Here is a 24,777-nt window from a genome sequence, read left to right as displayed (position 1 = left end):
AAATTTGCATAATAAAAAATGTAGATTTAAAAACTGAGTAACTCTAAATTTAAATAAATTTATATTGATTTATTAAAATGATTATATTAATAAATGTAAATATAGTTGATATAAGTCGAAAATGAAAACGTAATACTAATATTAAAAATAATAATAATATTTTGAATAATAAAATTAATTCGATTTTCCAACCATGGCTGGGTTCCCTAATCCATGGGATACAATTTGAATTTTGTGTATCTTGGTGCAATTAACAGCACCATGATGGTTATAAAGCCATGGTGCTGTCTGTGAGAATTCCATGGTATGCTTTCAGGATTCTGAATTTTGCGTCAGTCTGTAATCTTTGAGCTAGTCTGCAATGGAGTACTTCCAATTAAATAGTAACAGTTGTATAACTGCCCGTTCTCGTTCTTGTCACGTGGAGGACATCATCCTTCTTATCAAGACGTTCAACGAAACCAACTGCATCAATGTCGATGGCTCCCGCATCAGCGTTGCCCATGTCACAGCCCTGGGCCGGAGGCCCCAAGTGAAAGTGACACTAGATAATCATGTCGGGAATTGCAGAGAACGGGCTGAGAGGTGTTCATTGTGGGTGCAAGAGAAAGCGAAAGGAGGAGCTGATATCTATGGCGTGACCACTGGATTCGGCGCCTGTTCAAGCAAGAGGACCAACCAACTGAGCGAGTTGCAAGAAGCCCTAATTCGATGTCTGCTAGCTGGAGTATTCACCGGCCCTTCTTTGTCACCGGGGGAGCTCTCCCCCATCACCACTCCATGCGCCATGTTTCTGAGAATGAGTAGCTTCATCTATGGCTGCTCTGGGATTCGATGGGCGATCATGGAAGCGCTACAACAACTTATCAATTCTCATATCACGCCCAAATGCCCCTTGCGAGGCTCTGTAAGCGCTTCAGGTGACCTAATTCCCTTGGCCTACATAGCAGGTCTGCTAATTGGGAATCCCCAAGTCAGGGCTCGAATTGGGGCTCATGGTGAAGAACAAGAAGTGCCTGCACCAGAGGGCTCTGGTGAAAGCAGGTCTGCAGCCCTTCAAGCTCCAGGCCAAAGAGGGCTTGGCTCTGGTCAATGGCACTTCGTTTGCCACTGCCCTCGCTGCCACCGTCATGTATGATGCCAATGTTCTGCTCTTGCTCGTGGAAATGCTCTGTGGAATGTTCTGCGAAGTCATCTTCGGGCGGGAAGAATTCGCGCATTCGCTGATCCACGAGATGAAGCCGCACCCCGGCCAGAGAGAGTCTGCGGCACTTCTTGAATGGCTTCTCAGAGACAGCCCCTTCCAGGAGCTTTCAAGAGAGTATTACAGCATCAATTCTCTGAAAAAGCCCAGACAGGACCGCTATGCTCTGCGTTCGAGACCCCAGTGGCTGGCCCCTCTGGTGCAGACCATAAGAGAAGCCACGGCCACAATTGAGACAGAGATCAACTCTGCCAACGACAATCCCATCATCGACCCTGTCAACGGCAAGGCCCTCCATAGCGCCAATTTCCAGGGCAGCGCAGTGGGATTCTACATGGATTATGTTCGTGTAGCTCTGGCTGGACTGGGGAAACTCATCTTTGCACAGTTCACAGAGCTCATGATCGAATTCTACAGCAATGGGCTCCCGGGCAACCTTTCCCTGGGTCCCGACTTGAGCTTGGACTATGGCTTCAAGGGAATCGACATAGCCATGGCTGCTTACAGTTCGGAGCTTCAATTCCTGGCTAACCCAGTCACTACCCACGTTCACAGCGCCGAGCAGCACAACCAGGACATCAATTCTCTGGTCCTCATATCTGCCAGGAAGACTGAAGAAGCTCTGGATATCTTAAAACTTATGCTGGCATCGCACTTATACGCTCTCTGCCAGGCAATAGATCTGCGACAACTGGAACAAATTCTTCTAAATATTGTGTTAGGAATCATCTCAAGCGTTTCAGACGAATGCCATCTCCCGGAATCCATTAAAGAACAGCTTATTAGTGTTGACAGGGGTATTCCAGTGTACACATTTAGAATCCCCCTGCAACCCTTCCCTCCCACTTGTCTCTGCCCTCAAACAAACAATTCTTGACACCATTGTTACATTCCACGATATTAAAATTGTAGAGCAGATAAGAGAGTTCGAATCCCACCTCAAGCAGCGCCTTGAAGAGGAGATAACAGCAATCGTGCTTTCATCTGAGGAGCGCACCAACAATCACATGCTGGAAGGCTCCTGTTGCAGAACGTTAATCCATGGCTCTAAATTCTTTCCTCTGTATGCATTTATCCGGGAGGAACTCAACGCGATAATGATAATTCCGAGGACAGACCACACGTCCCAAGAGGGCACCCAGAAGGTATTTGATGCAATTGTTGATGGCCGAATCACTGCATCGCACGAAATACCGTCTCAGTCCCTCGCGCATGCCGAGGTTTCTGCCAGTCGAACGATCAATCATTGCCGCAATTCCACGACTCTTTAAAAATGTGAACCTGAGAAATAGTAAACTTGTACACTTGACGCAGGATATGCAAAACTAACCTGTGTCGCTTTAGACCTCAGGGCGAGCGACTCTTCTGTGTCGCTTCAGACCTCAGGGCGAGCGACTCTTCACTGACCAGAACGTTTTTCACCGATGATCTAATGGCTGGAGATGATTTAATCGTCTAACAATTCATTTAACGGCCCACGTTGAGACACGGTGGCATGGAGGGGAGTTCGTCTCAGAGGGAACGCCTTACGGCGTAAAAATTGAAATACATAAACATAAAATTACTCTTAAAAACCCTTTTCTAATATAATAATTTTAAAAGAATATATTAAAATAGAGTAGTAAGGAAGGTATCATTGAGGGGAGTGTTGTTTTTCTCCTCCTTGCATGATCTGAGGAGGATGACAAGTGGAAAAGTGGTTCTCTGCATAAATATAATTGTAAGGAAGTTCTTCCAATTTTGAGTGTAGTTGTCTAAGTAAATTTAATAGATGTAAAATTAAACTATTAATAACAAAAATATTGTGTAAGTAAATAGACATTAAATGTGAATGTAAGATAATATAATCATTTTTGAGAAGCCATTAAACAAAATATAACTTTTTTTTAATAAATTAAAATAATTCATAAAATTAGGAAAAAATGACCTGAAAGTTTTTTTTATTTTTTACTTTCAAAAAATTTTACAATATAAAAAATAGTTTAAAATAGTCTCTAAAATGTGGTTTAACATTTAGGTGAGGAAATTTAGTCCCCACAGATTTTGTAATCCAACTATGAACAAAATTATGTATACCTGAAAATTGTTCCAGGCACAATTTCTACAATTGAAATAAAAAAACGTGATACTTCAGATAAGATAAACGGATGGAGGGCTATGGACAGCGTTATCAGGTTTTCTAACGTGATACTTCAAATAAGATAAACGGATGGAGGGCTATGGACAGCGTTATCAGGTTTTGATAAGAATATCAGGGTGAGAGAATTGGGCTAACGATGGATGTAACAAAATTTATAATAGGTGAAATATATTTTACAGGGGAAAAACAAATTTTATCTGGGCGGAAGCAATAAGCGCTAAATAATTGAAACAACAAAAGTCTTATTAAACCGAAATGCCATGGAACAGGGACAACCTCTCTACAGAGTGAGGAACGAATTAACATGACCCGACCTACCCCGTCGTTCACTTCTTCTCAAACTCATTAATTAGTGTTGATTATTTCGAGAATTAGACGTCCCTGTTAAAATAAAATTATTCTTAAAAAAATTCATAGACACTTGAATATGACAGCTATATTAAAACTCAATTATCTTTTTCATCTTTAAATTTTAAATCTAGGCAACCAATGAGTAATACGAATCACTCTAACACTGAATGGGAAATGGTACACACCTGGAAAATGTTGAACCTAATCTCTTCCTTTGCATTATCTCCATACAAGGGTTTATGTTGTTTTTAATGGAAGAGATGAATGCCGGAGTCGAATCTCCTTATGAAACAGTAATTAGACCAAATCTAATTGCTTATGTGGAATTTTTCTTCGATATATTGTTGTCTGTCCCTATAATAAATGCCATAAACAAATTCCTCAAACTCTAAAATCTCGCTGGCATAAAACTGAATCAGATTTCATGGCACACTTCTCAATTCTCGTAGAATCCGCTCTCATAATAATTATCATTCAAGCAACTGACTTTTTTTTTCTTTAACCTAAGAAATCATCATGTTTGGAGCAACTATCAATGCTACTCATTATTGGACCACAAAATCTATGGGACCAAAACTCCTCCTCTAAGCACATTTTCTCAACTTCTGATCTACCTAGTTGACACTACTACAGCAAGGACATTTCAAGAGATTTTTTTAGACAAAAAAAATCTTTTATTTTAAAAAATCACTTTCTGTTTTACTTTTTAATATCAATTGAATTATCTTAAATATAAAACTTGACACAAAACAGTTTGAGACAAAAATATTTTAAGACAATTTTATATTTAAGACAAAAAAATTAAGACAACTTTAAATTTAAAACAAAAACAGTTTGAAACAAAAATATTTTAAGAAAAAACATGACAAAAATGGTTTAAGATAAAAATATTTTAAGACAGACAAAAACAATTTGAGACAAAACTATTTTAAGACAAAACTTTATATTTAAGACAAAATCAGTTGAAAGCAAATTTAGTTTAAGTCAAATTTATTTTAAGACAAAATTTTATATCTAGAACAAAAATAGTTTGAGACAAATTTTACAATTAAGACAATAACCACTTAAAATGAAACTCATTTAAGACAATTAACAATTAAGACAAAATATATCAAGTTAAGAAGATATTCTCGAACAAGTTCATCTTCTCCTTATACCGATGCTGTTATTTTACTTACCATTCACATTATGTTATATAAAAACAAAGATGTGTCATACTCTTCGTTTTGCGGAGTAGCCAACTCTAAAAAACTTTGACAACTTTTCCCAACAAAATCTTTTGCACATCGATTCTTATTCTCTCCCTTCCATCTCTACTTATACATTTAGAGACAATTTGTGTATAGTTGCATTCAATGATAATATAAATATTCGAACAAACTACCTATCTAACTTACAAATAATATTAAGGCAATTTTTAATTACTACAAATTATTCTAACAAGCTGCAAGATTGCAATGCAAGGTAAATACAATGTAGAGGTTTAGTAATTACCCAATTTGATGAAAAGCTTAATCAGGTCGCCTGATGGAAGCTGTGAGGTCGATCATTGTCTGAAAACATTGACGGAAGAATACGGGAGGCTAACATTGATGGTTAGCTATTCGAAAACGGGAGGCTCTGCACATTTCAGTAATGTGAAAGGAGGAGACTGAAAAAAAAAATCTAAATAAAGAACCGATGGTGGAACACAATCGCTCACGCATTCAAACAACTTTCAAATTTCTTTATTCACGAAGCCACTCTGCTTTATATCGAACGCAGCCTTTTTGCTTTATATTGAACGGTTATACGCTTTTTTCAACGGCATAATATCTAAATGAACGGCTAATTTTCAAATTTTACCTGCCAACTCACAGGACCGCTATGCTCTGCGTTCGAGACCCCAGTGGCTGGCCCCTCTGGTGCAGACCATAAGAGAAGCCACGGCCACAATTGAGACAGAGATCAACTCTGCCAACGACAATCCCATCATCGACCCTGTCAACGGCAAGGCCCTCCATAGCGCCAATTTCCAGGGCAGCGCAGTGGGATTCTACATGGATTATGTTCGTGTAGCTCTGGCTGGACTGGGGAAACTCATCTTTGCACAGTTCACAGAGCTCATGATCGAATTCTACAGCAATGGGCTCCCGGGCAACCTTTCCCTGGGTCCCGACTTGAGCTTGGACTATGGCTTCAAGGGAATCGACATAGCCATGGCTGCTTACAGTTCGGAGCTTCAATTCCTGGCTAACCCAGTCACTACCCACGTTCACAGCGCCGAGCAGCACAACCAGGACATCAATTCTCTAGTCCTCATATCTGCCAGGAAGACTGAAGAAGCTCTGGATATCTTAAAACTTATGCTGGCATCGCACTTATACGTTCTCTGCCAGGCAATAGATCTGCGACAACTGGAACAAATTCTTCTAAATATTGTGTTAGGAATCATCTCAAGCGTTTCAGACGAATGCCATCTCCCGGAATCCATTAAAGAACAGCTTATTAGCGTTGCCAGGGGTATTCCAATGTACACATTTAGAATCCCCCTGCAACCCTTCCCTCCCACTTGTCTCTGCCCTCAAACAAACAATTCTTGACACCATTGTTACATTCCACGATATTAAAATTGTAGAGCAGATAACAGAGTTCGAATCCCACCTCAAGCAGCGCCTTGAAGAGGAGATAACAGCAATCGTGCTTTCATCCGAGGAGCGCACCAACAGTCACATGCTGGAAGGCTCCTGTTGCAGAACGTTAATCCATGGCTCTAAATTCTTTCCTCTGTATGCATTTATCCGGGAGGAACTCAACGCGATAATGATAATTCCGAGGACAGACCACACGCCCCAAGAGGGCACCCAGAAGGTATTTGATGCAATTGTTGATGGCCGAATCACTGCATCGCACGAAATACCGTCTCAGTCCCTCGCGCATGCCGAGGTTTCTGCCAGTCGAACGATCAATCATTGCCGCAATTCCACGACTCTTTAAAAATGTGAACCTGAGAAACAGGAAACTTGTACACTTGACGCAGGATATGCAAAACTAACCTGTGTCGCTTCAGACCTCAGGGCGAGCGACTCTTCTGTGTCGCTTCAGACCTCAGGGCGAGCGACTCTTCACTGACCAGAACGTTTTTCACCGATGATCTAATGGCTGGAGATGATTTAATCGTCTAACAATCTATTTAACGGCCCACGTTGAGACACGGTGGCATGGAGGGGAGTTCGTCTCAGAGGGAACGCCTTACGGCGTAATTACATTCAATTTACAGAGATCAAAACTATCTCTTAGAAAAGAAGAACTAAATTTAAACTAAAACACGCACAACCATAAAACAATTTTTTTCCATTAATTTCAAGTATATATATAATTTTCCATCTAAATCATTAAAATTCTTCCTTATTATACAATTCCACTTATATGATACCATGAAATGACATAACCATGAATGCAAACTATTACAATCACTATTATTATAATTTGTCTCACACTTCCCAAGTCACGACAATAGATGCCTTTTCTGAAGCTCAATTGTTTTGGTTATGGTTACTTAGCCTAAAATCCAAACAATGTTAATCTTTGATTTATTTCCGTGATATTGTACTCGCGAATACTAAAGTTCACTTGAGAACTCATTTGAGAGTTGAAAAACAACAATTTATATCATGAACTTTAACTCATTTTAGAGTTGAAAAACAACAACAATTTATAACTAAATGATAGTAAATAAATAAACAAACAAATTGAAGATAGTTATGAGTTTTACGTCCAATGAAACAAAAATTATGATCTCGAGGGCTATTGTATGGTATGGGAGGGAACATTCTGGGAGTCAAAGAAAACTTATGATTTCACAAGGGCTATTATGTGGGAGGGAAAATTCTGAGAGTCAGAATAAATGAATGAATTAATAGGCTTTAATATAAAGGAGGGCTGCAACGCAGCAAGTCCCTGCTTTGAGCGGATTGATTGGGTGAAGTGTGTGAAGGTTGACTAGGTGAAGCCTGTGAATTTTGACACCGATGTTCTATTCCCTTAACCTTGGCTCATTCGAATAAGGGTTGATTAGAAATGTATAGATCGTGCTACAGAGATGACCATCATTGTTATCCTAGCCACACAGAAAAAAAGTTGCGGGAAGCTCCATGAACCATATTTCCATGCTAGATTCAATCATTGCCATCCTAACCATAGAAAAAAACAAGTTGCGGGAAGATCCATGAACCATATCTCCACGCTAGATTTAATGCATTATACAGGCAAAGGCACCATGTTTGTAATCATGGCATCAATTATCTTAATGATGAATTGAATGGAGTCAACTTCATTACATTTAAGTAGCAGTGATCATAGTCATGGTCCTAACCCATAGGACCTACCTAACCGTCGCTAACGATTCACTATTTTGGTACAGGGGCCTAAAAAGACTATCTACAAATTACCCAGGTACCTTATTTAGAAGAAGAAAAAGAACATATGGGCTTGATTGAAGGCTTGTAACTAGCTCTTTCCACCGGCCAAGCAGTAAGGAATGAACCTTCTTGCCAAGGTAAGGTTTTTTCACTTGCTTTCAGGCTGGTCACGCTCGCTTCTAATTATGCTCTAAATAAAGCTCGCCCTACTCTTCAGCGCGCGCGTGATTAAGGGGAAGATACTCATAAACCAACCTCCCAGAACTAGAACTATTTTGAACTAACCAACCCTAACTTGAAGGCTTGATAGTGACAAAAAAGCGAGGAGAGAAGCTGTTACGTTGACAAATAGTTACAAATAATGACAAAAGGGGGACGCTGGGATAAAAGTTGGTCTGTAGTGTAGGAACACCTCGCGCAAGGCAATTCAATAAGAAATCGGTTTCTTTCGTCAAGATCCAAGCTTGCATCCCGACTATTTGTGTTAGCAATGAGCTTACACGCGGAATCAATTCTTCCAATCGTTTACAATCATGTTGAATGTCTATATGCCATTTACTTTATTCCATCCATGAATGACGGATGGCAGAGCGTGCAATTGATCTCTGGGATGTAGTGTTTTCTCTTTATGGTCAGGCGGGGCACTTATTTATGATTCTATCCATTCAAGGGCATATCCACGTTCAAATCGTGCCACTAAGCCAGTGGGATGGAATTTGACTAGTAAATTGGTTATCACTGGGTGATTTTCTTATTAAATATAGTTAATTTTGTTCAAATCGTGCCACTAAGCCAGTGGGATGGAATTTGACTAGTAAATTGGTTATTACTAGGTGATTTTCTTATTAAATATAGTTAATTTTGTTTGGTCCAGTCAAAATTATCTTAAATAAATATAAGAGTTGCTCCTTGCTCCCCACACACAAGATGCAACAAATGTCTAAGGCACAAGGATGATTTTGTCAGTTGTAGGCTAATGTCATTTTAAGTGGTTGTTCTCTTCACTGCTAAATAAAGTCATGGTCTATTTATTATGAGTTTTGATAGGTTTGATGGTATATTTTTCAAGTGTAATTTGGTTATATTTTAGTAAGAATTTGTTCAAATTATAAATCTAAATGAATGGGGAACTCTCCCAATCTAAATGCCATAATTTTTTCAGCTAGCTAAATTTATATAAAGTTAAAAACTAATTCTAAATAATTATTATTATTTTCTAAATTACACTAAACTTCCAAATATAAATATTATTTTCATGAGAACAAAACAGTTTCTTTTCATTGATAAAAAAAAATACATTCACTAAGTTTTTCTCACATAGACATCAATTTTCATGAGTTTTATCTATATATTCCATTTTATATGCTTCTATTATTCTCCTGTGCATCTGTGACAAAAAGCTAGACTAAATCCACATATAGATAGTTTGTTGTTGAGTTACTTTCAGTTGGACAAAACATGAATAACCATCAAGAAAATAGGGAAAAGAATGTACCCTAGGTAAAGTTAATGGATCAGGAATTCATAAGAGCTTCTTGTACATAAGTAGCTAAGAAAAACTTGTCTGTCTTTGTGTCAATTCCCTTCTTTGAAAATAAATCTGCAATTTGGTTATGTTCTATGTAGATGTGCATGAAATATATGTTCTGAAAATTACTTAACAATAATTTTACTAATAACCTTATGCGCCCATCCAGTTAGATAAAATAGAAATAGAAAAGTATATATTCCATGACTCAATCTATGATCTATGATACTCTTAGCATTTCCATAAACATATATTTACTCACACCTTAAAAAACGCCACAACGCCACAAGAAGATGACAATGGATTTTCCCTCCTTAATGGTACAGAAAACGTGAAGCGTCGAAGAAGGTGAGCGCTGTTAGGTTAAATTCCAGGGCCCACCGTCCCCGGACATTGAATTCGCAGCACGATAATTGCTTAAAAAGATCTTTAAATAAGAATCGCATTAAGCACTCTATTCAATCACGGGGTGGAGTATTATTTGTTGGGTGGAGTATCATTTGTTTTGTGCAGTGTATATTGTTTTTGTAAGATTTGTAAAATATTTTGGAATTCAGATAAAGAGCTACTTAAATTAAAATGTTTAACTTTCTTTCTATCTATCATATATCAAAATATTTCAAATTATTATTTGAATCTGATCTTATACGATAATGTTGTTGGTGAATTAGAAATAAAAATAGGAAAGAATTACACACATTCAGTTATATATTGACCAAGAAAATACCATAACTAACTGGAAACCAAACACACACATAGACACAGGATTTATGTGGTAAAACCTCGACAATGTGTCAAGGAAACATCCACGGGGCAAGGGATTGGAATATATTATTCAACAATGATTCTCCACTCATATATATTCCATGGGCATTCACCAGTTTTATATCATCGACCTCCGTTACATAACTGACAATTCGGTATAAAACTGACTAATTATATTTTATCCAAAATTACTAATTCGTTGTCAAACTAACAAACTCCACCTTGACAACAATTTTCCTAATCCCTTGCCCATGCCCATTCATCATCTTTTCTGCAAGCCGAGAGAAGCTAAACACCACCGCAGCTTCTCTACTGTAACTGGCTTTGTGAACATGTCTGCACAATTCTCTCGTGTATGGACCTTTTGAAGAGCTACTTTTCCGCCATCGATCACATGTCTCAAAAAATGATACCTTACATCAATGTGCTTGGCTCTACTGTGATAGGTAGGGTTTGTAGCCAAGTGAATAGCACTTTGACTGTCACATAGTACATTCACTTTCTCCCGCGTTCTTCCAATTTCATTGAGCAGACCCTTTAACCAAATTGCTTCTTTACTGGCATCTGAAGCAGCTATATATTCAGCTTCGGTAGTGGACAGCACAACTGTTTCTTGAAGCTTTGACATCCAACTAATTTCTCCACCTGCAAGAGTAAAGACATAACCTGTAGTAGATATTCTTTTGTCCAAATCACCTGCATAGTCAGCATCTACATATCTGCAGACTGATCCTTCACTACCATTAAAGATGATGCAATGGTCACTTGTGCCTCTTAGATATCGAAGCACCCATTTCACTGCTTGCCAATGTTCTTTACTTGGATTTGCCATGAACCTGCTGACAACCCCAACTGCATGTGAAATGTCAGGTCTTGTAGATACCATCGCATACATTAAGTTGCCTACAGCATTTGCATATGGTACATGAGACATATACTGCTTTTCTTCATCAGCTCTAGGACTCAAAACCGAAGAAAGCTTAAAATGGGAAGCTAGTGGAACATTAATAGGTTTCACATTATTCATAGAGAACTTTTCAAGTACTTTCTCCACAGACTTCTGCTGTGATAACCAAAGCTTACCATTTTTCCTGTCTCTGTGTATCTCCATGCCCAAGATATGTTTTGCTGCTCCAAGATCCTTCATATCAAACGTCCTAGAGAGTTGAGCCTTTAACCTGTTGATCTCTTCCATGCTTTTGCTTGCAATAAGCATATCGTCAACATACAAAGCTAAGATAATGAATATGCCATTGAAACTTTTGAAGTACACACAATGATCATACTCACTTCTTATAAAGTTCTCGCTCACCATGAAGGAATCAAACTTCTTGTACCATTGTCTAGGAGACTGCCTCAGACCATACAATGATTTCCTGAGCTTGCAAACTAATCTTCTGCTGCGACCTCGTACAAAACCTTCTGGTTGTTCCATATATATCTCTTCGTTCAAATCACCATGTAGAAAAGTTGTTTTAACATCTAACTGTTCTAACTCAAGATTAAGCAACGCAGTTAGTGCCAACACAGTAGGTATAGAAACAAGTTTTACAACTGGAGAAAAAATCTCATGAAAGTCTATACCTTCAACCTGAGAATACCCTTTTGCTACTAGTCTCGCCTTATACCTTTCGATACTTCCATCAACTTTCCGTTTCAGCTTCAAGACCCATTTGCATCCAACAACACTTCTCCCTTCAGGAAGCTCTACAAGATCCAAGGTATTGTTCTTGGCTAAGGAGTCCATTTTTTCTTCCATAGCCATTTTCCATTTCTCACTATCTGTATCATCTATTGCTTCCTGCTAACAAGAAGGTTCCCCATCTTCAGTAATCAAAGCAAAAGATGAAGCAGAATCTTCATACCTTTTGGGAGTTTTCCTTTCCCTTGTAGACCTTCTTAGAGCGATTGGTTGCTGAACTGGTTCAGAAACTTGCACTGGTTCAGAAGCTTCAACGGCTTCCTTTGTGTCATCAACACCTTTTTCTCCAGAAGTCTCTCCTTCCTTTCGACTGTCACCGAAAGGTCTAGCCTCCAACTGAACTTGTTGATTCGGCGATACCTGTTCCTGTTCAATTCTTTCAACATTTGATTTTAACAGAGAGGATTCATCAAATGTTACATCTCTACTGACTATCTTCCGCAATGTAGGATCCCACAACCTATATCCTTTCACTGCATAGTCATACCCAACAAAGACATAACATTTAGACTTTGGATCTAATTTTGAATGCTGATTTTTCGGAATGAGAGAATAAGCATCACAACCAAATATCCTCAAATGTGAATAGTCACAAGACTGACCTGTCCAAACTTCTTCAGGAATTTTACAAGCAATTGCTACTGAAGGTGATCTGCTAACTAAATAACAAGCAGTAGACACTACTTCTGCCCACAACTCCTTTTGCAAGTTAGCATTGTTGATCATGCTTCTGGCTCTTTCCATAAGAGTCCGATTCATACGCTCAGCAACACCATTTCGCTGAGGAGTATAAACAGTAGTTTTGTGCCTAACAATTCCCTCATCCTTACAGTATTGTTCAAATTCAACTGAAGTGAACTCACCACCATTGTCAGTTCTTAGACATTTAATAGATTTGCGTGTTCTTTTCTCTATCATTACTTTAAATTGTTTAAAGACATTTAATACATCAGCTTTCCTTTTTAGCATATAGACCCAAACTTTACGAGAGTAATCATCAATAAACGTTAAAAAATACAATGCACCTCCATATGACACAACAGGGGATGGTCCCCACAGATCAGAATGAATATAGTCTAAAACATCTTTACTATTATGATTTCCAACTTTAAATCTCTGTTTACACTGTTTTCCATACACACAATGTTTACAGAAATCTAACTTCAAGGATTTCAGATCGGGAAGAGATTTACGTTTCATCAGTATCTGAAGACCTTTCTCGCTCATATGACCCAATTGCTGATGCCATAGACGAGTACCTGCTTCTTCCTTTTCTGATGCAACCGCTGCTTCACTGACCTGAGTACTTCCTTTTAACCTGTAAAGATTTCCGACTTTTTCTGCCTTCATAACCACAAGGGCTCCTTTAAAGACTTTCAAGATGCCATCCTGACCTGTAAACTTATAACCATCTTAATCCAACACTCCCAAAGAAATCAAATTTTTCTTCAAATCAGGTACATGTCTAACACTAGTTAATGTCCTAACTGTGTTATCATACATCTTAATCCTAATATCTCCCATCCCAACAGTCTAACATGACACATTGTTACCCATAAACACAGAACTACCGTTTACATTTTTATATGAAGTAAACCAATTTCTATGTGGGCACATGTGATGCGAAGCACCAGAGTCTAACAGCCAGCTATTTAAACCCTGAGAGACATTACATTCAGGTGAAGTTTCATCTATCATACATAATTCTTCAGCAGATAAAACTTCGTCCATCATACCTGAATCGACCTGATTTGCTTCCTTCTTCGGGTTTTCGGATTCCTTTTGTTTCCAACAGTCCTTCTTCAAGTGTCCAATTTTACCGCAGTTCCAACATTTTGCCTTACACTTCTTGCCCTTCGATTTCGACCTAGAAGACCCCCTTGGTTTTTCTCCTCTTTCCTTTGAGCGCCCTCTAGCGACCATGGCTTCTGATGTAGTTGTTTCAGTGCTGGATTTTCTTCGTACTTATTCAGACAGGAGAGCTCCCACGACTGATTCAAACTTCAAAGAATCAACAGTGCTCAAGCTGATTGAAGTTACGAAGTGATCCCACGATTCAAGCAGAGAACACAACAAGGTTATGGCTTTATCTTCTTCCTGTATTTTGACTTCCATATCTGTTAATTGACATATTAGTGTATTAAAAACATTCAAATGTTCTACAACGTTTAAACCTTCTTTCATTCGAAGACTGTATAACTGTCTTTTCAGATAAATTCTGTTGGTTAATGACTTTGTCATATAGAGTTTTTCAAGTTTTTCCCACAATCCTGATGCTGAAGTCTCTTCAACAATGTTGAAGAGAACTTCATCCGCTAGGCATAACCGGATGGTACTGGGAGCTCGGGCATCCAAGTCCTCCAAGTCTGAAGTAGTCATGGTTGCAGGTTTCTTAGTTGCCACATCCCATGCCTTGTGCAAGCATATCCCTAACCTTCAGTTTCCAAAGAGCAAAATTGCTCTTTCCGGTGAATTTCTCCACCTCGAATTTTGCATTCGACATCTTGGCCATTTTATTCTTCTCCTAGGGTTTCAGTCTTTTCAGCAGAGGTTTATATTTCCTTATTTTCTCAAAAAAAAAAAATTCAATTTAAATAAAAAAACCCTTAAAAAAAAATTTCTCCTTTCCTTCAATAAAAAGAAATCTATCTTCTTTTCCTTCAATTTCACACATTCACTCCTTTACTTAAAAATTTCTGAAACAATTGTTGAATATTTTTTTTCTTTTTTTTTTTTTCGATTCAAAGGAAAAACCTTTAACAAGCCCAGAATTTATTTAGCATTGCTGGAAAAAAAATAATACCCGGTCTTTCACGCAGCTTTGACCAGCACAGAATTCTTCGATCTCTGTAACAGCGCCACAGTTCCGGCACCCTTCCTCTAGCACTTCCACGCTTTGACCAGCACAGAATTTTGCGATCTCTGGTACGTAGCACCACAGTTCCGGCACCCATCCTCTAGCACTTCCACGCAGCAGCACGCAGGGACGCAGGCAGACCACCCTTCACTTCCACGCAGCAGCACCTCTAGCACTTCCACGCAACAGCACGCAGGCAGGCAAACCAACTTTATTTCCTTTACGCAGACTCTGGCCTCACGCAGACAGATTCCGGCAGGGTCTCACGCAGATTCTGAACAGTTCACGCAGACTTCAGATCTTCCCAGCCAGCCTTCCTATGCAGCGTCTCTTCAACTTAACTCAAGCTCTGATACCACTTGTTGGTGAATTAGAAAGAAAAATAGGAAAGAATTACACACATTCAATTATATATTGACCAAGAAAATACCATAACTAACTGGAAACCAAACACACACATAGACACAGGATTTACGTGGTAAAACCTCTACAATGTGTTAAGGAAACATCCACGGGGCAAGGGATTGGAATATATTATTCAACAATGATTCTCCACTCATATATATTCCATGGGCATTCACCAGTTTTATATCATCGACCTCCGTTACATAACTGACAATTCGGTATAAAACTGACTAATTATATTTTATCCAAAATTACTAATTCGTTGTCAAACTAACAAATGTGACCATGTATAATTCTGAATTTCATGGCGTCTCGTTGAATGTTGGTGGCGGGAATCTTAAATACGATGGGATTCTATTCAATAATGTTTATGATCGTAGATTCGAACATTCAATGCATCGTCGTTGGATGGTTAAACACTGACAATAGGGAAACATTATGATCATAGCTGCCAGGCATTGCTGGTTTACACGCTGGTAATGGATGTATAAATAAATGCATGGTCTAAACATTCCAGTTTTTTTAAAAATTCTGGGTCACATTTTCCAAGCAGTGTACCCATGATCCGTTTGAATTAGGTCAACCTTCCCTGACAACAAGTGATGTCACCAGTCCTGGTACCTCGGGAGTCGGAGCATACATGCTTGTGCACCGCATAGACAATAACAACAGGATGCGCTGATTCGTTGTTGGTGCCATAGTTTTTTAGCACGAAAAAAAGGCTATATTTCTATTAAAATTCCAAATTGCAGAAAAATAGTACATCATAAGACTATATGGTGATCCCAAGATAAAGCTGATTTAGCAGAATAAACCAAAACTAGAGGGAGATCTCATATACCCGATACTACAGACCTTCATCAGAATGTACAGAAATTTCAGCATCCGTATAAGACAAAAATATGGGGCATCAACAGATAAACATGGCTGTATATTGATAGTAAAAAAAATACCTGATAAAATAAGTTCTAATTTCAAGGGGCCAGATGCATACCAGATTGTCGACGAGATAAAAAGAGAGTTATGTACTCGGCATGATAAATTCTTGAATCTGGAAAGTTTTGTTGTCAATTAAGATATTCTTCATCCAAACTCCATGTTGAGATGAAAGTCCTTTCTTCGATAGAGCATCCGCCACCTTGTTTTTTTCTCTGTCAATATGGCTTATAGAGTAATCCTTTCTGAAATTTAATATTGGCTCAATCCTGTTCAGTCATTCTGATAATTTGATGGTTTTTAAGACATGATTTGACAGGATATAATGAATAGTCACCAAATTCGCCCGAATCAGGACAAACAGTTCGGAAATTCGACGATTCGATTCGATCAGCGAATAGTTCGTAGGAATTCGATTCGGTGCCTTCGCAGTTTTCTTTGTTTGAATAAGTTAGAAGGCCAGAGGAATTCGATTTGGTTCCTAACCAGTTTTTTTTGTTTGAATAAATTAGAAGGCCAGGCAAGTTAGGAATTATGGCTTGACTTTCTAGGCCTAAATGATATTCAGATATATTCTAAATGATGTTAAGATATATTTTAACATTATGAGGGATCGCTTTGCTCAGGATTACTGAGTAAAATTGGTTGTATTTAAAAATGAAAATAATTGTGAAATTAGAAAAAAATATTTTTTAATTTTATTCTTATTTTGGAAGGTTGGAAAGCGAAAAATGCAAGATTTTGGAGCGCGGGAACACTAAAAAAAATAAAAGGAGGAAGTGAAAGTAGATTATTACTCATTTTCTAAATATATTTTTATTTTGACAGAATTTACATAAATAAATAAGTTTAGAATAGTGATTTTCTAAATATGTATTTATTTATTAAATAAGAATTTTGGATATACTAAAAAGCCATGTTATAGTTTTTAGAATTTTTAGATTTAAGTTTTTGGAGAGAAGAATAAGTTTGGATTTGTAATTTTTTTAAGGTGAATTGTATTTCTAAAGCTATTATATGATATAAAATTATTAGAAATTCTTCAAATTTTTAAATAAATTAGGAAAAAATATCAGAATATGTGATTGTTAAAAAAGGGAAAAGTCTATATATTTAAGTTTTTTTTTCCAGAAGAAAAAGCAATATAGATTATATTAAGTCAATATAAAGAGCTACAATTGGAAGCATATGAAAGGGACTTGAGAGGATATCAAGTCAAAATAGAGATGGATCATGTAGATAGGATGTCATATAGCACAAATCTCAGAGTATGATGGATTCAGAAGAGGAAACATATGATACTAGATGGGCTGGAGATGTACATATACTTAGACATTAAGTCAAAATAGAGGGAACAGAAACATTTTAAAGCACATGTATTAGGCTTGTATGCTTGAGATTGCTTCAAAGCTAGTGCAGATACATTGCAAAATGGCAGAGAAAGGAGTCTTGGAATATTATCATGATAATATTCAAGTTAAGATATATACGATCAAAAAATTTTCCAAATTAAAATTTTATAGTTCGAATTTTCATATCGAATTAGCGATTACTTGGGAACTACTGGGAATTCGAACTTGATAACTATGGTCGGTGGAAAAGGGAGATGGCGGAGCATGAATTTCGGCCAGGCTTATATCTCTGGTCATTGACCATTAATTCCTGGTGGCAGTATATGTCATCCTTTAAATTATAAGTATATAATCCATAATTCAATAGGTGGCTTATGATGTTGACCACTTAATTTCTGGTGGCAGCATACGCCATTTGTTAGATTATGAGTATATAATTAAATAAAGACATTAATAACTCAATGGCCCAGGATATATTAGTTGCTTAAATTTTCTATAAAAAATTAACCAAATTGGAGCCTCCCGCGAAAAAGTAATTTTCTCTGAGCCAATGGCGGAGGTTCGATTTGAAAGAGTAGACAATGAACATACAACCAGACACATCGATCAGCAAACGTAGCCATGCCTTGTGCCATTCAAGTATTTTATAAAGTTTGGTAGTATTAAGATTTATTTTGTTTCACAATTCTGTTGTTTTCCATAATCTTGTTAAAAAAAAAATGAATTATAGTGGCTGGTTTGAAATGAGTCAACAAGATTTTTAAAGATGTTGTTACAATTATTATAGATCACAAAAATCTAAATTTTAAAATTTTGAAAGCATTTAAAATTTTTTAACATATATAAATAGATTTTAAAAATTCTGTGTTTAAAATTTTTTAAGTATAAATAATTTTAAGAGATAAAAAAATTTAAAATATTTAATTATTTTATAATACAACTATATATAAAATACACTTTACCTATCTAGTTAGAAATTTACTTTTTCCTCTTCAAATTTGACTAATATCATATCACATTTATTTATTTAATGTCATTCACAATAATTTATATCAAACAATTTTGTATTTAAAAATACTCCTTATTAGAGATTTTATGTCATTCACAATCATTTCTATGAAACAATTTTGTATTTAGAAATATTATTTATTAGAGGTAATATGTACCAGTACCATTTTGTTAGTGATAAAGTTTCTGCTTATGAATTTGATAATTAAATATATAATATATAATAACACTATATATTATAAAAGTTTAATATTTTAACTTTTTTTAATGAAGATAACTATTACTATATGTTATTTGGAAATACAAAGTTATTTATTATTTTTATTTAACAAAAATCATATTAATTAAAATAATTCACTAATAGTTTTTAAATTGGATATTTTTTTTGGATAAACATATGTTTTTAGCTTATTAACTTGTTCAATAATATCTAATTTTGTTTAATTCTTATATTAAAAAAAATAAAATAAATATTAAATAATATTAATTTTTATTTTGAAATTGAAAATAAATATTAGTCTATGGTGTAGCGTAGATAGTAACAAGGTGTTCTATAAAGATGCTCCGTAGTGTAAATGTTACTGGTTTGAAACTTTGGTGGCAAAAATCCAACCATGCTAATTAGACCTTCAATTTCCTTAAGATTGCACAGTTTGTGAATTGTTCCTTTAATGTTACTTGGACTGAATTCTCTATTCCCAAGTTGTTAGAGGCCATGGAGGGAGATTCCACTAATTGAGAGAGCATTAAACTATGTACCCTATTGAGTTTATCTCAAACTCTTTGTCTCTAGAGAACATTGTGCTCAAAACAATGGTATTATGGGAGGTGTCTCTAAAGCACATTGTGCTCAATTACATTGGTATTATGGGAGGTGTGAACTTGTTATAAATAAGAAATTTTAGAGGAGAATATCATCAAGGCATTGTTGTTGGCTTGACTGATCTCCTCATGTTGACAAAGGACTCAACAAATTTCTATAATATCTTCATTGTTTATAATTTATCTTTCCTCGCTTTTGAAAAAAGTGAAATCCAAGGAGAAAACCAAAAACTTGTGAGAGAATAAATGAATCCTACAAATAGGGACCATAGACCTTAAAATAGAGGTGAAAGGCATGCTAGGAGAACCTAGACTAAGAGAGGAATCCCATCCACAGGAAATAGAAAAGGTTTGGAAAAATAAATTATCTTAAACCATTCTAGAAGCTCCCAAAATCACAAACACTAAAACCTCCAATAGAACCACCAAAGATAAGGGGCCAAAAAACCAAGACTTGGCTTACTAGAACTCTAAGTTTGAAGAGGAAGGTAGAAATTCCAACATTGAGGAAGGAAAACTTCCCATAACCACAAATTGAGCCCCTTTAATTCCTTTGCAACTTACAATTCTTGAACTAACTCCAATCACCACCAATCAAAGTTCGACACAAGCACCATAGGAGCAAAAATGGATGGAAGAGGAAACAAACTTCCATCACCAAATGAGATCTAAAAGAGAATACTTAAAAAACACAAAGATCTCCATTGAGACCATAAACTAGAAAATTTAAAACCCAAAGAAAGGAATTCACCCCTGTTGAGAGCCTAATACTGACATCTTCCCACACTTGTTGAGATAAAATGTCAAATGGCATTGATTAACCACGTCTCAAAATTGCCATCACATATGGAAATGGGAATTTATCTCCTCATGTGATCCTTTTCAATGCACAATTAGCTCGGTTGTGTTGAAGGATTTTTGTATTGAATAGTGTGCACATTTAAAAATCACTAATTGATCAATTGCATTTGTGTATTGAATAGTGTGCACATTTAAAAATCACTAATTGATCAATTGCATTTGTGTATTGAATAGTGTGCACATTTAAAAATCATTAATTGATAAATTGGATAAAATAATAGTTTATCTCTACATTTTTTAATAATGATTCAAGAATTAGTTCTATAGTCAACTTAGCTCAGTGATTTCCCTCCTCATTCATCTCAATTTTGACTTGAAAGAATACACTTGTTTTTCAAATAGAGTGAATTAACAATCGTTGGAAATATTGTTGTCATCAATGCCAAAGTCATGGGGAGACTACATATGTCCAAAATAAAGATTAGAAAATGATAATTGTTCGAAATTTTGTTTTGGACTTTTGATGCCAAACTTGGATACCCCATCTTTGAAGGATTTTTTACTCTAATTTCATAGTTCAAATTGGAGCATAAGATATATGATTGGAAATCTTATTCTAATACTTTTAAATGGTATATGGCACTCCCTCTAATTCCATACGAATGAGGAGATATAAAAAAATTTGTCATGATGACCCATCCAAAGTACAAGCAAGCCGACCCAACCAATTTTACAAGTCAACCTCATAAGTGAATGTGTAAACACTATAATCTACACAATCCAAATAAGAAGATATTTGAGGTCGCAAACGGAGCTTGAGATTTTTTTTTTTTGGGTGATTCTTGGTGTATAAAGGTGGAATAAAAAATGTGAGATATAGGATGAATGAGTCATCTTTTCACTATAACTTTCTTCTGGGATGTTTCATAGTGTGAAAATTAGAGAATATAGATAGAAGATCTTCATGTTCCTTTTGTTAAAATTTCAAAACTTGGTTTGATATAATTTCGGGGATATGGTCTAAGTTAGGCTTTTGAATGCTCATCAAACATGTCAGCTTAGCATTTTTGTTACAGCTTTTTCTTTTGGATGATTCAGAACGTGAAACTTGGAGTATATAGATAGAATATCTTCATATGCACGTGGTTAAAATTTTAGACCTTGGTTTACTATAATTGCAAATATATATTTTTAAGAAGTTAGACTTCTTAAATGTTCATAAAATCTACTTCGAATAGGTAAGGTCGGTATTTTCCTATAACTTTATTTCTGTGATGTTTTAATCTATGAAATATGGAAGAGACAGAGAAGAGATATTATTTTACTTTTGGTAGAAATTCCAAACCTTGTTTCCTTGTAATTTTAGAGATATGATTGGAGGGAATTAGTGCTCCTAAACTTTCATGAAACATGCTTCAAACATGTTAGCTTGAATATTTTTCTATAACATTATTTCTGAGATGCTTCAAACCATGCAATCTAGATGATACAAAGAATAGATCTCTAGTACGTACGTAAAAGTTTCAGCACTAGATTTGTAGAATTAGATATGTGGCATGTTGTGCAAGTTTGTTCTTGTGAAGAAGCCAAAAGTAACAAGTTTTGGGAGAAGTAGATTTGGTGAAGGAAGAAGCAGCAAATAGACCTAGTGAATGCATAAGAAATTAATAAACCTTGTGAAGGAAAAGGCAGCAAGCAAACTTTGTGAAAGAAAACAAAGTTACCAACTTAATGATAACTGTGTAAAGTTCTCAATTTTTTAGAGGTCACATCAAATCATGATTTTCAATTCCATTTTGAAAAGTATTTATGCAACATCAACCTTTTTTTGAAAAAAACATATTTTTTGACATTTTAAATTTTCTTATGTTAAGTATGGACATTTTTTTTTTAATATTGGTGATTTTTATGACAATTCTGAAAAATGTTGATGCAACATTAGCTTTTTTTTTTTGGCAGGGGAGAGGGGCAGGCATATTTTTAACACTTTAAATTTTCTTATGTATTAAGTATGAACATTTTTTTTTTAAAGGTTGGTGATTTTCATGTTGATTTTGAAAAGTGTTGATGCAACATCAACTTTTTTTGGGGGACATATTTTTTACACTTTAATTTTTCTTATGTCTTAAGTATGCACATTCTTCTTTAAATGTTAGTTATTTAACCATTTTTTAGTTGCCTTCTGCTTCTCCATTTTCTTCCCGAGATACTTGGTTTTTAAGTGTTTTTCAACTTTGTGGTTTTTGTTTTTATTTTGCAATATTTTTTTGTAATGAAATTTTCAATGTTTTGCAAATTTAAATTATAATAATAATAAAATTAATATTCTAAAGTCAGTATGTTTTACATATTTATTTATCATTAATTAATAATTTAATATAATACGTGTTTTGCATATATATGACAAAAAAAATATGTGTTTTGCATATGGATATAATTAAATAAATACACATTTTGGGACCTTTTCGCTAAAACTAACATGTTTAAAAATGATTTTTATCGAAACAATTGAAGACAAAAAGTTGAAAAAATAGCAAATTTTACAAATTTTATGTTCAGTATGATAATAATTGGAGGGGTTTTTTTTTCCAAAAAATAATGATTCACATAAAATTTTAAGTAAAAAATAACAAATAAAATGTTTCAAATAAATTTAAAACAACGTTAACAAAAAAAAGGTTAAAATAAAAAAATTTAGAACATAAAAATGAAAATAAAAATAAATGAAAACAAAACAAAATATAAATAAAATAAATTTCAAACAAAAATTTATAATTTTTTTTACATATATATATATAGATTAAAAAAAAATTATAAACCAATTCAAAAAATTTATTAAACAAGAAAATGATGATGATGATGATTAATGTCCACTAAGACCAATATGGTCTATGAGACATTAAGAAAGTGAGAGGTTAATTGAGATTCCTTAATATTTTATTTCTATGATAAAAAAGAAGGGAGAGAAGTGTTCTTAGATCATTATAGTTTTGCTCACTTAACAACTCAAGAAGGTTGGTAGTGTGGAAAATGTTTTGGAAATGAGAATGGATGTGAGTAAGAGTTGGGCAATCCAAGAGAAAGTGTTTTTCATATTCAACCTTCTTAGTATCTGAAAGGTGATATACTCTTTCATCTCAAGTTGTTTTGCGATCAACACCCAATTTCACTTCGAAGTTCATGAGAATTAGTTCTTATCTTCGTGATGTTCATTTTCTTCTTAGCATTGGTCAAGAAAGAAAGGTATTTCTGGTTAACAAGATTGGGGTTGATCACCTTCTTATAATACCTTATCTTTATTTTTCCTTCTAACTCCTTATCATCCCACAATTTAGCCTTAAATTTGGAAGTGATGGTATTTTGAATACTATCCTTATTCTCCAAAATGATCTCCTCCTTTATCCCCCAATGGTCAAGCCAAGACTAGGTATCCTTATGCCAACCTTGCTTGAGCCAAAGGTGCCAGTTTTGCTTAGAATTAGAAGTACTTTTGGGGAACCTATTTGCTTCCATGTTGTAAAGCTTCTTCTTATACATCAAATACATAAACATATTCATGCTTCCAATGGGGGAAAGGCTAGCTTCAATTAAGAAGATAGGGTAAGGATTATTTCCTTTAATCTTGAGGTTTTAGGTTATAAATTACTTTGGATCAGCTCAATCTTCCTCGACAACTCTCTAGATATATTGCAACCCCAAACATCACATTGATATAATATAACAGGGATGACAAAAGTCTCAAAAAAGAGATTTTTTTGACTTCATACACAAAGATATATCAACTTACAATTGTTTTCAAGCTCATAATAATTTTTCCAGCATCATATTATCCTTTTCTCAATGTGATAATTCTAGTTAAGCTAATGTTAAATGTCAATAATTAAGTAATTATATGAAGAAAACTTCTCCAAGTAATTGCTACCATTAATAAAATTATCATAGTTGATCCTTTTGGATTTAATTATCATGACTTTAGTCCTTTTTGTATTAACAACGATACCGATCTTCGAACAGTAATCATGGAGGATTCTAAGCTACTTGTCAAGGTCACCATGGCTTATGGCTAGATGAATGATATTGTCAACATAAAGGAGAAGAGTAGTGACCATACCAACAAGCTTGGGGCCATTACATCGTATAGTTTCCAAACTCTATCTCTCTCTCTCTCTATATATATATAGAATAAAAACAAAAATAACAAAATGTTTTGAAAATCAATATATATATATATATATATATATATATATAGAAAATTAAAAGGTTATTAAAAAATTAAAAATTTAGAGAGCTAAAAGACACGAAACAAAATATGAAACAACTTGGAAAAAAAAACATTTAAGAAAAACAAAAAAAAAAAAAAAAAATATATATATATATATATATCTATATATATATATATATATATATATATATATATATATATATATATATATATATATATATAGATATAATATTTTTTTTTAAATATTTAAAAATAAAAATAAAAATTATTAAATAATAAGAGAA

At 35.1% G+C, this 24,777-nt stretch overlaps 2 pseudogenes; both read left to right on the top strand.

Moving 5' to 3' along the window:
* Positions 1-361: 361 nt before the first annotated feature.
* Positions 362-2,475, top strand: LOC149194619 (phenylalanine aminomutase (L-beta-phenylalanine forming) pseudogene; annotated as a pseudogene).
* Positions 2,476-3,351: 876 nt separating this feature from the next.
* Positions 3,352-6,671, top strand: LOC149194618 (phenylalanine aminomutase (L-beta-phenylalanine forming) pseudogene; annotated as a pseudogene).
* The last annotated feature ends 18,106 nt before the right edge of the window (positions 6,672-24,777 follow it).

Source organism: Pinus tabuliformis, chromosome 2_2, assembly GCF_031772625.1.
Source record: "Pinus tabuliformis cultivar Carrire ecotype Pingquan chromosome 2_2, CPIR1, whole genome shotgun sequence".
NCBI lineage: Eukaryota > Viridiplantae > Streptophyta > Pinopsida > Pinales > Pinaceae > Pinus > Pinus tabuliformis.
The sequence above is the reverse complement of the archived record's forward strand: the minus strand, read 5'-3'. Positions and strand labels throughout refer to the sequence as shown.